The following is an 18885-nucleotide window of genomic DNA, read 5'->3' on the forward strand; positions in this document are numbered from 1 at the left end:
TCCAAAGGTGGCACCGCAGGGCAAAGTGCTCTGATCTAGGACAGGCCACATCCATTAGAATTGACATACAGCGTGTACCTCATTTCCTGTTTATCCTTCAGCCTTATTTACTGGGTATTACTGTCACAGAGAAGGGGAGAGGAGGGTGTCGTATCAGACTGCCTCTTTGAGGCTTATTGACGTTTTCAGTAAATGTTATTTCTATGGTGTCATACTCATCATTTTTGCAAATTCATAAAAATAAAAATAAATAAATATGACATTTATATAAGTATTCAGAACCTTTACTCGGTACTTTTTTGAAGCACCTTTGGCAGTGATTACAACCTCGAGTCTTCTTGAGTATGATGCTATAAGCTTGCCACACCTGTAATTGTGTAGTTTCTCCCATTCTGCCATGCAGATCCTCTCAAGATCTGTCGGGTTGGATGAGTAGTGTTGCTGCACAGCTATTTTCAGGTCTCTCCAGAGATGTTCGATCAGGTTCAAGTCTGGACTCTAGCTGGGCTGTTGTTGTCCTGTCAGACGGTGAACATTCGCCTCAGTCTGAGGTCCTGAGCTCTCTGGAGCAGGTTTTCATCAAGGATCTCTCTGTACTTTCCTCCGTTCATCCTTTCCTCTATCCTGACTAGCCTCTCAGTCCCTGTCACTGAAAAACATACCCACATAACCTTGTGTGTGTGTGTGTGTCACAGGGTCAAATGATTGGCTGCCAAGATACAAACTCACTTTCAAGCTTGACATTTTACCTGAAAAGAAAACAAGTGTATTTATTTCTGTGCACTTTTCATGGTCGAACCTTTTGAAGCTTTGAGATGTTATACTGGATCACCCTTTACAGTAGGCCTTGAAGCACCTACTGTTTCATCCTATGTGAGTGAAGGGTGTTGGAAAGCATGACTGCTGGTCAGAATGTATGACTGCTGGTCAGAAAGTATGACTGCTGGTCAGAAAGTATGACTGCTGGTCAGAATGTATGACTGCTGGTCAGAAAGTATGACTGCTGGTCAGAAAGTATGACTGCTGGTCAGAAAGTATGACTGCTGATCAGAAAGTATGACTGCTGATCAGAAAGTATGACTGCTGGTCAGAAAGTATGACTGCTGGTCAGAAAGTATGACTGCTGATCAGAAAGTATGACTGCTTGTCAGAAAGTATGACTGCTGATCAGAAAGTATGACTGCTGATCAGAAAGTATGACTGCTGATCAGAAAGTATGACTGCTGGTCAGAAAGTATGACTGCTGGTCAGAAAGTATGACTGCTGGTCAGAATGCATGACTGCTGATCAGAAAGTATGACTGCTGCCTTGGCCTGCTCTGTAGTCATACCACCATGTAAAGCTTGAGCAGTGTTTGGCCAAACTGACCCCCTCAGCAAAAGCAGCAGTTTCATTACTCCAAACTGTGTTTTCCAGGAAATGTACCAGCTTTGCAACATGCCAAATGTGGTGTTTGTCTGGTCGACAGGGAGAGGAACTATAGTGTCGAATGTGAAGCAATACACAGTGTTTGTGTGTGTGTGTGTGTGTGTGTGTGTGTGTGTGTGTGTGTGTGTGTGTGTGTGTGTGTGTGTGTGTGTGTGTGTGTGTGTGTGTGTGTGTGTGTGTGTGTGTGTGTGTGTGTGTGTGTGTGTGTGTGTGTGTGTGTGTGTGTGTGTGTGCGTGCATGCCCCTGTGTGTATGTGTGTATGTGTGTGTATGTGTGTGTGTATGTGTGTGTGTATGTGTGTGTGTGTGTGTGTGTGTCTGTGTCTGTGTCTGTGTCTGTGTCTGTGTGTGTGTCTGTGTCTGTGTTTGTGTGTGTGCGTGCATGCCCCTGTGTGTGTGTGTGTGTGTGTGTGTGTGTGTGTGTGTGTGTGTGTGTGTGTGTGTGTGTGTGTGTGTGTGTGTGTGTGTGTGTGTGTGTGTGTGTGTGTGTGTGTGTGTGTGTGTGTGTGTGTGTGTGTCTGTCTGTGTCTGTGTGTGTGTGTGTGTCTGTGTCTGTGTTTGTGTGTGTGCGTGCATGCCCCTGTGTGTGTGTGTGTGTGTGTGTGTGTGTGTGTGTGTGTGTGTGTGTGTGTGTGTGTGTGTGTGTGTGTGTGTGTGTGTGTGTGTGTGTGTGTGTGTGTGTGTGTGTGTGTGTGTGTGTGTGTGTGTGTGTGTGTGTGTGGTTGTGTTTGTGTGTGTGCGTGCATGCCCCTGTGTGTATGTGTGTGTGCCCGTTTGTGTGTGAGCGAGCACCCTTGTGTGTACACTTCCATGTTGCAGTGTGTGATGATGAAGTTGAAGCCATCAGTGGTAATTAAAGGCTTGGTCCCTCGTTAGGATCAGGGGGTGGCCAATCTAGAATATTCATTAGGCAGGGTGCATGTATTATGTTTGTCATGATTCATCCCGGGATAATTGCAAATGCTGTCATATAAGTCATCTGTAACCCCCCCCGCCTTAAATCCCTTAAACTGGATGCATCCGAAATGGCACCCTGTTCCCTACATAGTGCACTCCGTTTAACCAGAGCCCTATGGGCCTGTTCCCTATATAGTGCACTCCGTTTGACCAGAGCCCTATGGGCCTGTTCCCTATATAGTGCACTCCGTTTGACCAGAGCCCTATGGGACAAATGGTCCCATTTGGGACATACACTGTCTTCACAGTGCCACTTATTATCCTTTACTAAACAAATGATTCCTGTTATGGCACTGTGTACGAGGGATTTTGGCTTTTTGCGTGTCAGAAAGGTCTCATGCAGCTAAGTTATTTTACATTTCAAACAGCCTTATGAAGACTTGAAACAGAAATGATAATGTATTTTTTTTGCTTCGAGAACTGAAAGGGTCATGTTGATTTTGAAATCATCATGACCCTTCCCATCACCCCTCCTCTTCTCTCTTGTTCCACTCCCACCATACTAAAATAACTCAAATAAAAACCTAATAACATTCTCTAGGGTCCTCTAATCCTTCCCTACCCACCCTCAACGTCCTGCTACAAAGCTCTGTGCTAACCCACTAAAGGGTGCTCACCTGCGGGAGATGTCTATCAGCCAAGGTTCACAAATAAGATCATCTACAAACAAGATTATGTTTCATATTTAGGGCCGGCTGACGATTATGATTCTACAGGGGCCAATAAAGAGAGACGTCTAGGAGCCAAACATGCAGACACAGACGTGTAAAATGGATAGAGGTCAGAAAACTATCCACTTAGTCTTTTGCCTTTACTCTGAGGGTTACATTAAGATACACATTTCTTTACACCTGTAATCTTGAATTATTTGGTGTGAAATGCTTGAGTAAATCTATAATTCGGGAACTTTATAGCAGTTCCAGAGATTCATTTTGAGGAACTTGTTTTGTATTTGTAATTTTACTTTTTGTAAGGGGAAGGAGGGTGTATTCATCGAAGGGATTTGAAATTAAAAACCTTTGCTTCCTTTTGTAAAAATGATTGAAACAAGGATTAAGTCTTTTTCCACCTGGGAAGATTAATAATTCAGACATTTTGGAAGTAGGCCTCCTTCCCTGTCCCTCCAGAGAGGCTGGTGGGCTGCATGTAAAGCCTGAAACATACATTATTCAGTTCAACTTGACTTAAGTCAGTCTTCTCTTAGGCAACCTAGATTCCAGCGTGGTGAGGGTATGTAGCTCTTTCCTACCTCTCTTTCTAGCAGTTGATGATTGATTGAATGCGTAGATGCATTTTTCTTCAACTGTATGTAGCACATGTTCAGAAGTTCCAAAGGGAATTGTATACCTTCTCTGTGGTTTGGTGTGCTCAATTCCATATTTATTACTTGTTCTATCTCTCGTTTTTCACATTCACACATTGCACATACATGGACATGCAAACGCACACATACACAAACTGCAGTTCCTTTGCCTGACGACTCACACTAAATGATTCCGACTGCTCTGTTGTTCGCTACATACTTTAGTGTGAGACTGGCGTCATTGTTGTTTGTGGTGAAGGGGCCTTTGTACAAAACAAAGTCATCAGTGATTGGATCGCCTCTAAACAATCAGTGTATCAAAGCCAACGTATGTTTTGGCTCTCACCCAACCCATCGGTTTCTGGACCAATCAGACGGCCCAAATGTGTTCGCATTCGGTGAAGGGTCTGGGAGGTACTCAGATACAGAGTCATTGTGGAGAAGAAACTAACATCCGTGGCTGTGGCCTAGCGTTTGACCGGAACAAGGAGTCTGGGTAGTTAGGAACGGAGGTTCTAGCATGGCAGTACAATCCGTTAAAATATAGCTGATGGGCACACTCACTCACCCACTTACATCCACCCATACGCACACACACAGCAAGCTGGCACTTAACAAACTGTACAAGGCTTTAAACAAGCAGGAAAATTTGCACCCGGAGGCTGCTTTTCTTGTTGCCGGCGATTTAAATTTGGGGTCATTAAGACACGTGACGCCCAACTTCAGTCAACACATCTTCTTCGTCACTAGGGGAGATAAAGTCCTAGACCACTTTCACTTTACTCACGAGCAAGCATACAAGGCCCTCCCTCGTCCTCCATTCGACAAATCAGATCATGACTCCGCGTTCCTGCTTCCTGTTTACAAGCAGAAACTCAAACAGGAAGTGACCGTGAGCCTCTCCATTGAGAAATTATAATCAGAATCAGAGATTATGCTACAGGATTGCTTCGCTAGCGCTCATTGGAATATGTTCCGAGACTCCTCCGATGACATCACGAGCTAACCACCTCCGTCACTGGCTTAATTAGGATGTTGTCCCAACAGTAAAGGTTCGCTGCTTCCCCAATGAAAAACCCTGGATTAACACTGAGGTTGGCACTAAGATAAAGGACAGGCTACCTACCGCACACAGGGCTATCGCAGACAACCCTGAGGATACGGCTGAGGACAGGAACAAGTACAATAAGTCTTGCTATGACCTCCGCAGAGTCATCAAACGAGGAAAAAGAACAATACAATATAGTACACAGCAGCCCAGCACATGTGGCAAGGGCTACAGTCCATTACGGTTAACACAGGAATACCCAGCCATGATCTGTCCAACGATGCCTCTCTACCTGATGAACTTAATGCATTCTCAGAGTATGCTCAGAACAGTTGGCAGGCATATTCACAGTCATTTTCAAACTCTCCTTAACCCAGTCTGTAATCAGCATGTCTTAAGGGCACATCGACATATTTTTCACCTATTCAGCTCGGGGATTCAAACCAGCAACATGTAATTTACTGGCCCAATGCACTTAACCACTAGGCTACGTGCCACAGAGGGTCAGTCCCAGGGTCCTAAGCTTTGTGACGAGTTTGAAGGGGACAGTGGTGTTGAACTCTGTAGTCAATGAACAGCATTTTCACACACTGTAGATATTACTCTTATCGAGATGGGTGAGGGCAGTATGGACTGCAATTGAGATTGTGCGATCTATTAGGGCGTTATGCAAATTGGAGTGGGTCTAGGGTGTCTGAGATGATGGAGTTGATGTGTGCCATAACCAGCCTTTCAAATCACTTCATTATTACAGATGTGTGCTGCAGGACGGTAGTCATTATGGCATGAAGCCTTAAGAGTTGTTGGGAACAGGAATGGTGGTAGTCAGCTTAAGCAAGGCACTTAAACCTATTTGCTCCTGTAAGTTGCTCTTTATAAGAACTTCTACTAAATGACTAAAATGTAAATGTAAGACCTCCCTCTGCAACTGGATCCTGGACTTCCTGACTGGCCGACTCCAGGTGGTGAGAGTAGGCAACAATAACTCTGCAACGCTACCCTCAACACAGGGGCCCCACAGGGGTGTGTGCTTAGTCCCCTCCTGTACTCCCTGTTCACCCATGACTTCATGGCTCCTGAGTGGCACAGCAGTATAAGGCACTGCATCTCAGTGCTAGAGGCGTCACTACAGAACCTGGTTCGATTTCAGTCTGTATTACAACCGGCCGTGATTGGGAGTCCCATAGGGCACCGCACAATTGGCCCAGTGTTGTACAAGTTGGGGTTTGGCTGGGTACTCCGTCATTGTGAATAAACATTTGTTCTTAACAGACTTGTCTAGTTAAATAAAGGTCAAATACATTTTGAAAAACAACTCCAACACCATCATCTAGCTGGCTGACGACATGACGGTGGTAGTCCTGATCACCGACAATGATGAGGCAGTCTATAGGGAGGAGGTCAGTGACATGGCAGTGTGGTGTAGAGACAACAACCTCTCCCTCAACGTCAGTAAGACCAAGGAGATGATTGATGGGACTGCAGTGGAGTGGATCGAGAGCTTCAAGTTCCTCGGTGTCCAAATTACTAAGAACATAAAATGGTCCACACGCCCGCAGTCTTCCCCCTCAGGAGGCTGAAAAGATTTGTCATGGGCCCTCAGATCCTTAAAACGTTCTACAGCTACACCATTGAGAGCATCTTGACTGGCAGCATCACCGCTTGGTATGGCAACAGCACCACCCTCGATCACATGGCTCTACCGTTGGAGGTGCGGACAGCCCAGTGTATCACTGGGGCTGAGCTCCCTGCCATCCACACTCACAGGACTCTACACACACACACACACACACACACACACACACACACACACACACACACACACACACACACACACACACACACACACACACACACACACACACACACACACACACACACACACACACACACACACACACACACACACACATACAATGATCATATATGCTCCTGCTACCCTGTTTATCATATATCCTGATGCCTAGTCACCTTACCCCTATACATATCTACCTCTATCACTCCAGTATCCATGCACGTTGTAAATATGGTATTGGCTCTGACCTTGGAACTGACCTTGTATATAGCTACTGACCCTGGAATTGACCCTGTATATAGCTACTAACCCTGGAATTGACCCTGTATATAGCTACTTACCCTGGAATTGACCCTGTATATAGCTACTGACTCTGGAACTGACCCTGTATATAGCTACTGACACTGAAATTGACCCTGTATATAGCTACTGACCCTGGAATTGACCATATATATAGCTACTGACCCTGGAACTGTCCCTGTATATAGCTACTGACCCTGGAATTGACCCTGTATATAGCTACTAACCCTGGAATGACCCTGTATATAGCTACTGACCCTGGAACTGTCCCTGTATATAGCTACTGACCCTGGAATTGACCCTGTATATAGCTACTGACCCTGGAACTGTCCCTGTATATAGCTACTGACCCTGGAACTGTCCCTGTATATAGCCACTGACCCTGGAACTGTCCCTGTATATAGCTACTGACCCTGGAACTGTCCCTGTATATAGCTACTAACCCTGGAACTGTCCCTGTATATAGCTACTGACCCTGGAATTGACCCTGTATATAGCTACTAACCCTGGAATTGACCCTGTATATAGCTACTTACCCTGGAATTGACCCTGTATATAGCTACTGACTCTGGAACTGACCCTGTATATAGCTACTGACACTGAAATTGACCCTGTATATAGCTACTGACCCTGGAATTGACCATGGAACTGTCCCTGTATATAGCTACTGACCCTGGAACTGTCCCTGTATATAGCTACTGACCCTGGAATTGACCCTGTATATAGCTACTAACCCTGGAATGACCCTGTATATAGCTACTGACCCTGGAACTGTCTACCCCTGGAACTGTCCCTGTATATAGCTACTGACCCTGGAATTGACCCTGTATATAGCTACTGACCCTGGAACTGTCCCTGTATATAGCTACTGACCCTGGAACTGTCCCTGTATATAGCTACTGACCCTGGAACTGTCCCTGTATATAGCTACTGACCCTGGAATTGACCCTGTATATAGCTACTGACCCTGGAACTGTCCCTGTATATAGCTACTGACCCTGGAACTGTCCCTGTATATAGCTACTGACCCTGGAACTGTCCCTGTATATAGCTACTGACCCTGGAACTGTCCCTGTATATAGCTACTGACCCTGGAATTGACCCTGTATATAGCTACTAACCCTGGAATTGACCCTGTATATAGCTACTTACCCTGGAATTGACCCTGTATATAGCTACTGACCCTGGAACTGTCCCTGTATATAGCTACTGACCCTGGAACTGTCCCTGTATATAGCTACTGACTGTCCCTGTATATAGCTGAACTGTCCCTGTATATAGCTACTGACCCTGGAACTGTCCCTGTATATAGCTACTGACCCTGGAACTGTCCCTGTATATAGCTACTGACCCTGGAACTGTCCCTGTATATAGCTACTGACCCTGGAACTGTCCCTGTATATAGCTTCTTACTCGTGTTCTTATTTCTTGTTTTTGTTCGACTTGACGCTGTTTTTAGCACTACATTGTTTACTACATTGTTTACTACATTGTTTACTACATTGTTTACTACATTGTTTACTACATTGTTGGGTGTAGGGCTTGACAGAAAGACATTTCACTGTACCTGTGCGTGTGACATTAAAACTTGAAACAAACACACACCCACGCCGTGCCCATTTGATATCTATCTCAGAGACTCTTATCAGGGAGACACAGCAGTGACTCAGAGACTCACCGTTGCAGAAATGTTACTGGTCCCTTGAGATGAGAGGACTGGGTGCTGGAACTGTTACATGGCATATGCATACAGAACTGACGTGAACTTTAAAACATGTGGCTTCATTAAATACTGACATCATATCACATTAATAGCACATTACAGTAAGATTGAATAATTACAATGTAATATCTAATAACATAATCTAGACTCTGAAAACAGTTGTTTTGTTGTTGTTTTGTTACTCCTCTAAGTTTGATGTATTGTGAGGGGCATTGTGTTATATTGTGTTAGCTGGTTGGGGTGGTATGAAGCAAAGGAGCGAGGGGAACCACAGTTAATGCTCCCTCTAGAACAGCCAGACCAGCTCAAGGTGCCAAAACCTGATTAAGCTCCCCTCAGAAGTGTTTTGTGCTACATAGCAGTCATCCCGTGACATGTTCAAAGAGGAACTCACTTTTTCACACCTTGCACACAAGGCAGCAGGGCTGACAAGAACACACACATAGAGACTAAAACACACCAGGGTGAAACTAGGCAGTACATAACAGAAAATAACAAAACAGTGGGGCAAAATACACTTCTCTTTCTCTCTCTTTCCTCTCTGATGTTTTCACACTCCTCTATCTGCAAGGGGCTAATTTGTTGCCTTTGTCAGACTGTAAAGGACCACCAGCGTCGGTCAGTTTCTCTAAACCCTGGTGAGGTATAGTGTTACTCAAAGGGGCTCTCCTCAGAAATAAGGAGCCACCTACAAGATAAAGCACGGCCATCGTCTCACTTTTAATAGGGAGCTCTGAGACATTTTATTTTTTTGCATGTTTGAAGTTGAGAGCAGCACCCCAAACCTCCCCATTCCCAGAAAGACTGTTCACAGGCTGTTGAATTTGAAGAAAACAGAACCAGTCAGGTTGAATTACAGAGCGACTCTCCTTTTTGTTTTCAAAATGGTGGACCGCATCGGGGAAAGGCTGGGTATGGCAGCCATAATGATAGCCCTAGCTGCCAACAGGTTGGCTGGCTATGGAAACCAACGGCAACGCTACTGCCCTGCTCTCTCCTGAAGCCTCCTTCTCCGCAGAGAATTTCTCCATTCTTAGATTCTCCGTCTGCATAGTTGAGAAATGATCAGGTTAAGCGTGCCCAGACATCTCCACAAGGAGCCGGGTCATCTTGACTTTCATAAGAAATACACAGTAGTTGATAGGCCCTAAAAGTCTCCCCGCAACGCTGTTCTATAGTTCTATAGTTCTATAGTTATTTCTGAACGTTCTGTGACCCCTAGTGCTCACCAAGCTACTTTATGTTTTCACATTAGAGCAGAAGAGGTCGTAGTTAATGCATGTCCCTGTCCTGTGATTCCACAATGCCCCGCCACCCAACCCCCACCTTGGTCTCGAGTCTGTAGCCATGCTCATGACGATGCCTGAGTTACGGGGTCGACAGAGTTGATACGACTTCTATCTGGGATGATAATTTGATCCGCGGTTCTCTCCCCGGAGGAACCCCCAAGTGGAAAAGGCAAGTTTTTATAGTCTTCATGGTCTCCCAGAGAAAGTGGCAGGAACAATGGTGCTTCATTCTCTGCAGCTAAGCTCATAATCGTCCATCCTGGAGCATTGTTAATGGCTTGTACAGACCGTGTGTGTGTATGTATGTATGTATGTGTGTGTGTGTGTGTGTGTGTGTGTGTGTGTGTGTGTGTGTGTGTGTGTGTGTGTGTGTGTGTGTGTGTGTGTGTGTGTGTGTGTGTGTGTGTGTGTGTGTGTGTGTGTGTGTGTGTGTGTGTGTGTGTGTGTGTGTGTGTGTGTGTGTGTGTGTGTGTTTAGGATACAAGGGGATTCCATAGCTTAGCAGCGTGCGAGCCAGATCCCTATTTGAGTGGCGTAAGCTGCAGCCTAATTATCTACTTGCTCTAATTATCACCTTTCCAGGTATCCTAAGAACTCACACACACTCATTCAGCCCCTGACTAAAAGACATTCACAGATGCCCTAAATCCCTTTGGTTATAGATGTGAGCTGTTGTATCTCTTTGACAACAGATACCCTGGCCAGGTTAACTGACAGATAACATTACAGTGTGCTTGTAGCCTAGTGGATGTAGCCTAGTGGATGTAGCCTAGTGGATGTTGCCTAGTGGATGTAGCCTAGTGGATGTGGCCTAGTGGATGTGGCCTAGTGGATGTGGCCTAGTGGATATAGCCTAGTGGATGTAGCCCAGTGGATGTAGCCTAGTGGATGTGGCCTAGTGGATGTGGCCTAGTGGATGTGGCCTAGTGGATGTAGCCTAGTGGATGTGGCCTAGTGGATGTAGCCTAGTGGATGTAGCCTAGTGGATGTAGCCCAGTGGATGTAGCCTTCTGGATGTAGCCTTGTGGATGTAGCCTAGTGGATGTAGCCTAGTGGATGTAGCCTAGTGGATGTGGCCTAGTGGATGTGGCCTAGTGGATGTGGCCTAGTGGATGTGGCCTGTGGATGTAGCCTAGTGGATGATGGATGTAGCCTAGTGGATGTAGGATGTGGCCTAGTGGATGTAGCCTTGGATGTAGCTGGATGTAGCCTAGTGGATGTGGCCTAGTGGATGTGGCCTAGTGGATGTACCCTAGTGGATGTGGCCTAGTGGATGTGGCCTAGTGGATGTAGCCTTCTGGATGTGGCCTAGTGGATGTGGCCTAGTGGTTATAGCCTTGTGGATGTAGCCTAGTAGATGTGGCCTAGTGGATGTGGCCTAGTGGTTGTAGCCTAGTGGATGTGGCCTAGTGGATGTAGCCTTGTGGATGTGGCCTAGTGGTTGTAGCCTAGTGGATGTGGCCTAGTGGATGTGTCCTAGTGGATGTGGCCTAGTGGATGTGGCCTAGTGGTTGTAGCCTTGTGGATGTGGCCTAGTGGATGTGGCCTAATGGATGTAGCCTTTCAGAGAGTCCATCGGCCACAGAGCCTTTGGGGATTGCTAGGGGGTTAGGGGACAGAAGGGAAGCCTGCTTTCTTGTTTTGTACCTTGTGGGGATGTTATTCAGGTGACATGGATCCTGGCATGGTATATGTGTGTGAGGGTGGGAGGAGGAGGAGAGCAGATGTGTCATCAACATGTGAAAGAGCTGCTGGGATTTATTTGCTGTTGCTCAATAGTGGGCAATTACTATCACTCATGCGGGTAAACACACACGCATGCAAGTGCGCATACACACACAGACATCTTTGAATGAATGTTGCCTACACTGCCAGCTGGTCACTGGCATGGTATGACTGCAGTTACCACAGACCAGAGATGCTCCTCATGCCTAGTGCTCTCTCTCTCTCTCTCTCTCTCTCTCTCTCTCTCTCTCTCTCTCTCTCTCTCTCTCTCTCTCTCTCTCTCTCTCTCTCTCTCTCTCTCTCTCTCTCTCTCTCTGTCTCTACTCTGGGGCAGTACTTAATTGCAATTTAGGTTTGCTTAGTTTTTCATGAAGGATAACAAAAGAGCTAATAGTAATCTATACCAACAGCACCTTATGTTATTGTAGCAGCCTAATACATCTGACAGGAAGAGTAAGGCACTATCAGATGGCACCAGCACTGCGAATACATTTATTAATGCTCTTAATCAGCTTCAGATAAATTCATTTCACACTGATTACATGTATTCATCCAAATGTGCATATATTTAGCCCAGGTCATTTATTTTCCACTCTAGTGTCTCACCAATAAACACACACACACACACACACACACACACACACACACACACACACACACACACACACACACACACACACACACACACACACACACACACACACACACACACACACACACACACACACACACACACACACACACACACACACACACACACACACACCCCGTGAGTGTGATCAACAAAGCTCCCCATAACAGTTATTGGCTGACGTAAAAAATAAAAATAAAAAGAGGGCGTTATAAATACATTTGATCGATTGATTGCAATTGATGATGGCAGGGAAGAAGTGGAGTCTGAAGCAGGAGAGAGAGGACAGCAGGACCAACCAGGCGCAGACCATCACCACAACCTGCAACACAAAGTTAGACACGCGTGTGTGTGTGTGTGTGTGTGCGTGCGTGTGTGTGTGTGTGTGTGTGTGTGTGTGTGTGTGTGTGTGTGTGTGTGTGTGTGTGTGTGTGTGTGTGTGTGTGTGTGTGTGTGTGTGTGTGTGTGTGTGTGTGTGTGTGTGTGTGTGTGTGTGTGTGTGTGTGTGAAAATAGAGAGTGGAAGGAATAGGTCTCTTATTAGGCTACAAATAATATAAAAGGAGAGATAACAAACATAATTTCCAGGGTTTATGAAAATATTGCTCTTGTGTAGGATTTAACTGCAGCTCCAACATTCCAAAAGGTCATGTTAAATTAAACAGCTCCTCAATATTTACGAGTCTCTGTGAGATTTAAACTTTGCACAAACAAGACTACCTACATTGATAGCAGAGCAGAGCCGAGTAGAGCGATGACTACTATGTGTGTTATTTTGTCTTGACTTGCCACTCTGACAGCAGGGCCTTGTTTTAACATGCCAATCAGATCAGGCAGAATTACCACTCCTCCTTCCTCCGCCTGGAAATGTCACGAGCAACCTGTTTTTCTGATTGTGAAACATGGTTTAAAACTCTCCTAATGTTCTAATGGCCCCTTCTGGTGCCATCTGCACCACAGAGGTGAAAATCACATTTAGCCTCAGTACAAGAACACGTAACAAGTCACAATCTAGATATATACAGTACCAATCAAAAGTTTGGACACCTACACATCCATGGGTTTTACTTTATTTGTACTATTTTCTACATTGTAGAATGACAGTGAAGACATCAAAACTATGAAATACCACATACAGAATCATGTAGGAAGCATTTTTTTTAAACAAATCAAAATATATTTATATATTAGATTCTTCAAAGTAGCCACCCTTTTCCTTGATGACAGCTTTTCACACTCTGCATTCTCTCAACCAGCTTCATGAATAATGCTTTTCCAACAGTCTTGAAGGAGTTCCCACATATGCTGAGCACTTGTTGGCTGCTTCTTCTTCACTATGCGGTCTAAATCTTCCCAAACCATCTCAATTGGGTCGAGGTTGGGTGATTGTAGAGGCCATCTGAAGTAACAGTCCATCACTCTCATTCTTGGACAAATAGCCCTTACACAGCCTGGAGGTGTGTTGGGTCATTGTCCTGTTGAAAACAAATGATAGTTCCACTAAGCCCAAACCAGATGGGATAGTGTATCACTGCAGAATGTGATGGCAGCCAAGCTGGGTCAGTGTTCCTTGAATTCTAAATAAATCACAGACAATGTCACCAGCAAAGCACCCCCACTCCATCACACCTCCTCCTCCTTGCTTCACGGTGGGAACCACATATGCGTAGATCATCCGTTCACCTACTCTGCATCTCACAAAGACACCGCGGTTGGAACCAACAATCTCAAATTTGAACTCAACAGACCAAAGGACAGATTTCCACCGGTCTAATGTCCATTGCTCATGTTTCTTGGCCCAAGCAAGTCTCTTCTTCTTATTGGTGTCCTTTAGTAGTAGTTTATTTGCAGCAGTTTGACCATGGAGGCCTGATTCACACAGTCTCCTCTGAACAGTTGATGTTGAGATGTATCTGTTATTTGAACTCTGTGAATCATTTATTTGGGATGCAATCTGAGATGCAGTTAACTCTAATGAACTTATCCTCTGCAGCAGAGGTAACTCTGGGTCTTCCTTTCCTGTGGCGGTCCTCATGAGAGCCAGTTTCATCATAGCTATAATGAATACTCAGGGAGAAAAAGGTATAGATTCACGCGTAGAGCGCAGCAGGTGTTTATTTCGCCTTCGCAGAAGGCAGGAATCGTCGTCACAGGCAGATAATGATCATACACAGGTAGGCAACCAGGCAGGTGAATCAAAACTAGGACTGAAGGCTGTAGCTGGTTCTCACAAACGAGCTTGGGAAAGGCTTAGTAGAGTCAAAACGAACAATTCCTCACAAAGACACAAACAGAATGAACTGAACTAAATAAGGAGCTGATGAGACCAAGTGATTAACTAAAACAGGTGAAAACCTTGAACAAAAATGAAAGACAGGGCTATGTTCAAGAACACAATGAAACAGAACACAAGGTTGACTAAGAAAATAAATACAGAACCTTACAATAGCGCTTGATGGTTTTTGTGACTTTACTTGAAGAAACGTTCAAAGTTCTTGTTCTTGCCATAATATGGACTTGGTCTTTTACCAAGTAGTGCTATCTTCTGTATACCACCCCTACCTGGTCACAACACAACTGATTGGCTCAAATGCATTAAGGACAGAAATTCCACAAATGAATTTTTAACAAGGCAAACCTTTTAATTGAAATGCATTCCAGGTGACTACCTCATGAAGCTGGTTGAGAGAATGCCAAGAGTGCGCAAAGCTTTCATCAAGGCAAACGGTGGCTACTTTGAATAAAACATTTTTGATTTGTTTAACACTTTTTTGGTTACTACATGATTCCATTTGTGTTATTTCATAGTTTTGATGTCTTCACTACTATTCTACAATGTAGGAAAGAGTAAACATAAAGAAAAACGCTGGATTGAGTAGGTGTGTCCAAACTTTTGACTAGTAATGTATATATATGATATATATATATATATATATATTGAGAGATAGATTCATAGATTTAGAGATTTAATATATTTAATCGATTTAATATATAGATGCACTCAAAACAAGGATAATTTGTCCTATTGGGTTTGTTTTTCAGCTGAAATCCATGCAAAATATGGAGCACCTCATCATCATACTAAAAATAGCATTAGCGTGAAATCGATGGCTAACCTGCAGCCAAGAGCAAAATCCATTGAGTTAAGTGAATTCAGGTCATCACAGAGCAAATGAAAAGCCCAAATTGATCGTGGCAGTTATTTTGGCAGTTTATTACAGAACAAAGGAATTGTTTAAAGACCCAACGGTGTAAAGTATATGTGCAGAATGCCTGCCTTTCATAGGGCATTAGTTTCAGTCCAGGTTTGTAACCGGTAGCGTTGTTTGTTCTGAGAAAAGACTGTGATGTGTTTGTGGTGTGTTTGTGGTGCTGTAACAGTTCTATACAGCTAGAGACGGACCGGCCAGATAGAATCACACAGGAGGCATCTGACTACTACACAACTGCTCCTACATTTGCATATTAATTGACCCATATTCACTCCAAACAGGAATAAATATCTATCTACAGTAGTCCATGACTCTACAGAATGATCAAACTAAATCCTCCCACTGTACTCAGTACTCTGTACTCTGCCTCTTATTTTCTCTTTCATCTGCTCATGTGGGTTGATCATCAGTCACTCCTTTGTATTTTTCTTGTAATCCTTTCCGTGTGAGGACATCACCCTTCTGTCTGATTTGGTCTTTGTTTCTAAAGGCTTTTTGCTTTCCTTCAGCCACCATGTGAAGGAACCGTTTTGAGAGTTTTCTATCTTTAACTTCCTCCAGTCTTGTGAATAGGCTATGCAAAGGAAGACTATTTGGCTTTTTGTGTGTACGCTATGCATGTCTAAAACTGTTTGTGTAAGTGTGTGTGAGGGGGCCGGTATGGATCCGGTAGGGAGATGGTAGGGGCCTTGAACACTTATCTAGAGGATTGACATGTGCTCAGGCAGGCCACAGATGGCTGCGTAACGGGAGGGAGGAAACGAGGGCGGGAGAGATGAAAGGAGGGAAAGAGGAAAGGAGGCAAGGAAAGAGGAAAGAAGGGAAGGAGATAGGAAAGGAAGGAAGGAGAGAGGAAAGGAGGGAGGGAGTAAAGCAAGGAAGGAGTAAAGGAAGGAGGGAGGAAAGGAGGGAAGGAGAGAGGAAAGGAGGGAGGGAGGGAGTAAAGCAAGGAAAGAGTAAAGGAAGGAGGGAGGAAAGGAGGGAGAGGGGAAATGAGGGAGGGTGGAAAGGAAGGATGGAGGAAAGGAAGGAGGGAGGAAAGGAGGAATAGAAGAGAGGAAGGAGGGAGGAAAGGATGGAGGGAGGGAGGAAAAGAGGGAGAGAATAAAGCAAGGAGGGAGTAAAGGAAGGAGGGAGGAAAGGAGGGAGCGAGGGAGGAAAGGAAGGAGGGAGTAAAGGAAGGAGGGAGGAAAGGAGGGAGAGAGGAAAGGAGAGAGGGAGGAAATGAGGGAGGGAGGAAAGGAAGGAGGGAGGAAAGGAAGGAGAGAATAAAGGAAGGAGGGAGGAAAGGAGGGAGGGAGGAAAGGAGGGAGAGAGTAAAGCAGGGAGGGAGAAAAGCAGGGAGGGAGTAAGGGGAAAGGTGGGCCATCTGGGTGCCGGAGTAAATCTTTCTCTTGCTCTCTCTTTCTTATTTCTCTCTCCTTTTCTCCAGGTCAGGACCCTCTAGATACATTCCATCTCAGAACCCTCTAGATAAATTCCAGCTCAGGACCCGTAGATAAATTCCAGCTCAGGACCCCCTCGATAAATTCCGGCTTAGGACCCCCTAGATAAATGGGAGTTTAATTCAATTAGAGGCAGGCTACTGTTTCTGCCTCACGGCAGGCACTGGCACAATGGAACCACCCCATTCCTCCTGGCTGTTATACCCCTGACGTTCACACACACACACACACACACACACACACACACACACACACACACACACACACACACACACACACACACACACACACACACACACACACACACACACACACACACACACACACACACACACACACACACACACACACACACACACACACACAAACATCTACATTTCACTTCCCTGTGAGTAGTTACGGTATTATGGCAAATCATTCATACTGTAGGCTATTTCCATGTAACATTCTCAGGAAATAATATTACACCTTTATTTCCCACCTCCCTGTGTGTGGAAAATCCCTACCTGTCTGCCTGGGATTATCATTAGATGGATGTTGGGCCACTTCCAGCCTGCAGTAGCTAAGGCAGACACCTCATTTCCACAGTGTTCAGACCACGCTTCCTGACCTACTCACTCCCCTCCCCTCACCTTCTCCCTCCCCCGCCCCTCCCCCTCACCTGCCCCTCACCTGCCCCCCCTCACTCTCCCCCTCACCTGCCCCTCCACCTCCCCCTCTCCCTCACTCTCCCCTCACCTGCCCCTCAACCTCCCCCTCCCCTCACTCTCCCCCTCCCCGCCCCTCCCCCTCACCTGCCCCTTCACCTTCTCCCTTACCTCCCCCTCCCCTCCCCCTCACCTTCTCCCTCCCCCGCCCCTCGCCCTCACCTGCCCCTCCACCTCCCCCTCCCCCTCACTCTCCCCCTCACCTGCCCCTCCACCTCCCCCTCCCCCTCCCCCTCACTCTCCCCCTCACCTGCCCCTCCACCTCCCCCCCCCCCACTCTCCCCCTCACCTGCCCCTCCACCTTCCCCTCCCCTTTCCCCTCCAGTTGTTCGCTCAGGTGATCTGCACCACTCACAGGCAGAGGGAGAGAGAGAGAGAGAAAAGAGAGAGAGGTAGAACAGAGAGAGCAGTTTTCCTCCGGTAGCTTCCACCTCATCTCTCATTATCCAGGCAGTGGTAGCGGCAGACAGGAGAGAGAGGAGAGCGTGCAGATCACCTGGAGCCAGCAGTAGACCTGAAACATGTCTATTTATTTTTATGATCATATCAAACACATATCAAACATGGCTTTTTTCATGGAAGAGCCACACAGAGAAAGGAAGAGAGATAGAGAGAAAGAGACTGTATGGAGTAGATACTAGCGCCTCATGGCATATGCAAGGGCTCTGTCTGATGTGTCTGTTGAACTGCGGGGCTGTTTAAAATGGACGACGAGGAAGGAAGCCTCCCTCAGGAGAGGAGAGGGCAGGTGTGGTCTCTGCAGAGCCTGAGGACGCGCTGTGGGACAGGCGATGATGTGGACTGGGTTATCTTTTACGGAATTAATATGATATGTGACAGGTATGGTATGCACCTGTTAGTTGGCACATTTACATGCTCCTCAAAGCATTTAGCTCATATTGAAACAAACAGTTGTATTAATAGTATTGATACTGGGATGTCTGTTTCATAGGATTTAGTGGATTTGTACTGTATTCAAATTAGGATGGGGTTTATTTAAGTATTTTAAACTGGGTGGTTAGAGCCCTGAATACTGATTGGCTGACAGCCATTGTAAATCCGACCGTATACCATGGGTATGACAAAACATTTATTTTTACTGCTCTAATTACTTTGATAACCAGTTTATAATAGCAATAAGGCACCTTAGGGGGTTTGTGGTGTATGGCCAATATACCACAGCTAAGGGCTGTGTCCAGGCACTCCGTGATGCGTCACGCATAGGGACAGCCCTTAGCCATGGTATATTGGCCATACACCACACGCCCTCATGCCTCATTGCTTAAATAAGCCACAAGAGGCTGTGCTGTATCATGAATACAG

The 18885-nt window shown here is 45.6% G+C and overlaps 1 protein-coding gene across 4 annotated transcripts in view; it reads left to right on the plus strand.

The window, feature by feature from the left end:
- LOC124048607 (zinc finger E-box-binding homeobox 2-like) overlaps nt 1-18885 on the plus strand; it is a 96343-nt gene that overhangs the window by 54722 nt on the left and 22736 nt on the right. Inside the window, exon 1 of one of the 4 annotated variants that reach the window (XM_046369593.1) lies at nt 18036-18402. The exons of the other annotated variants lie outside the window; for them this stretch is intronic. The gene's annotated coding sequence lies outside the window, so the exon portion shown is untranslated. Of the gene's footprint in view, nt 1-18035; nt 18403-18885 lie in introns of those variants that run through there. 4 annotated transcript variants of the gene reach the window in all.

Source organism: Oncorhynchus gorbuscha, linkage group LG01, assembly GCF_021184085.1.
Source record: "Oncorhynchus gorbuscha isolate QuinsamMale2020 ecotype Even-year linkage group LG01, OgorEven_v1.0, whole genome shotgun sequence".
NCBI classification, from domain to species: Eukaryota; Metazoa; Chordata; class Actinopteri; order Salmoniformes; family Salmonidae; genus Oncorhynchus; species Oncorhynchus gorbuscha.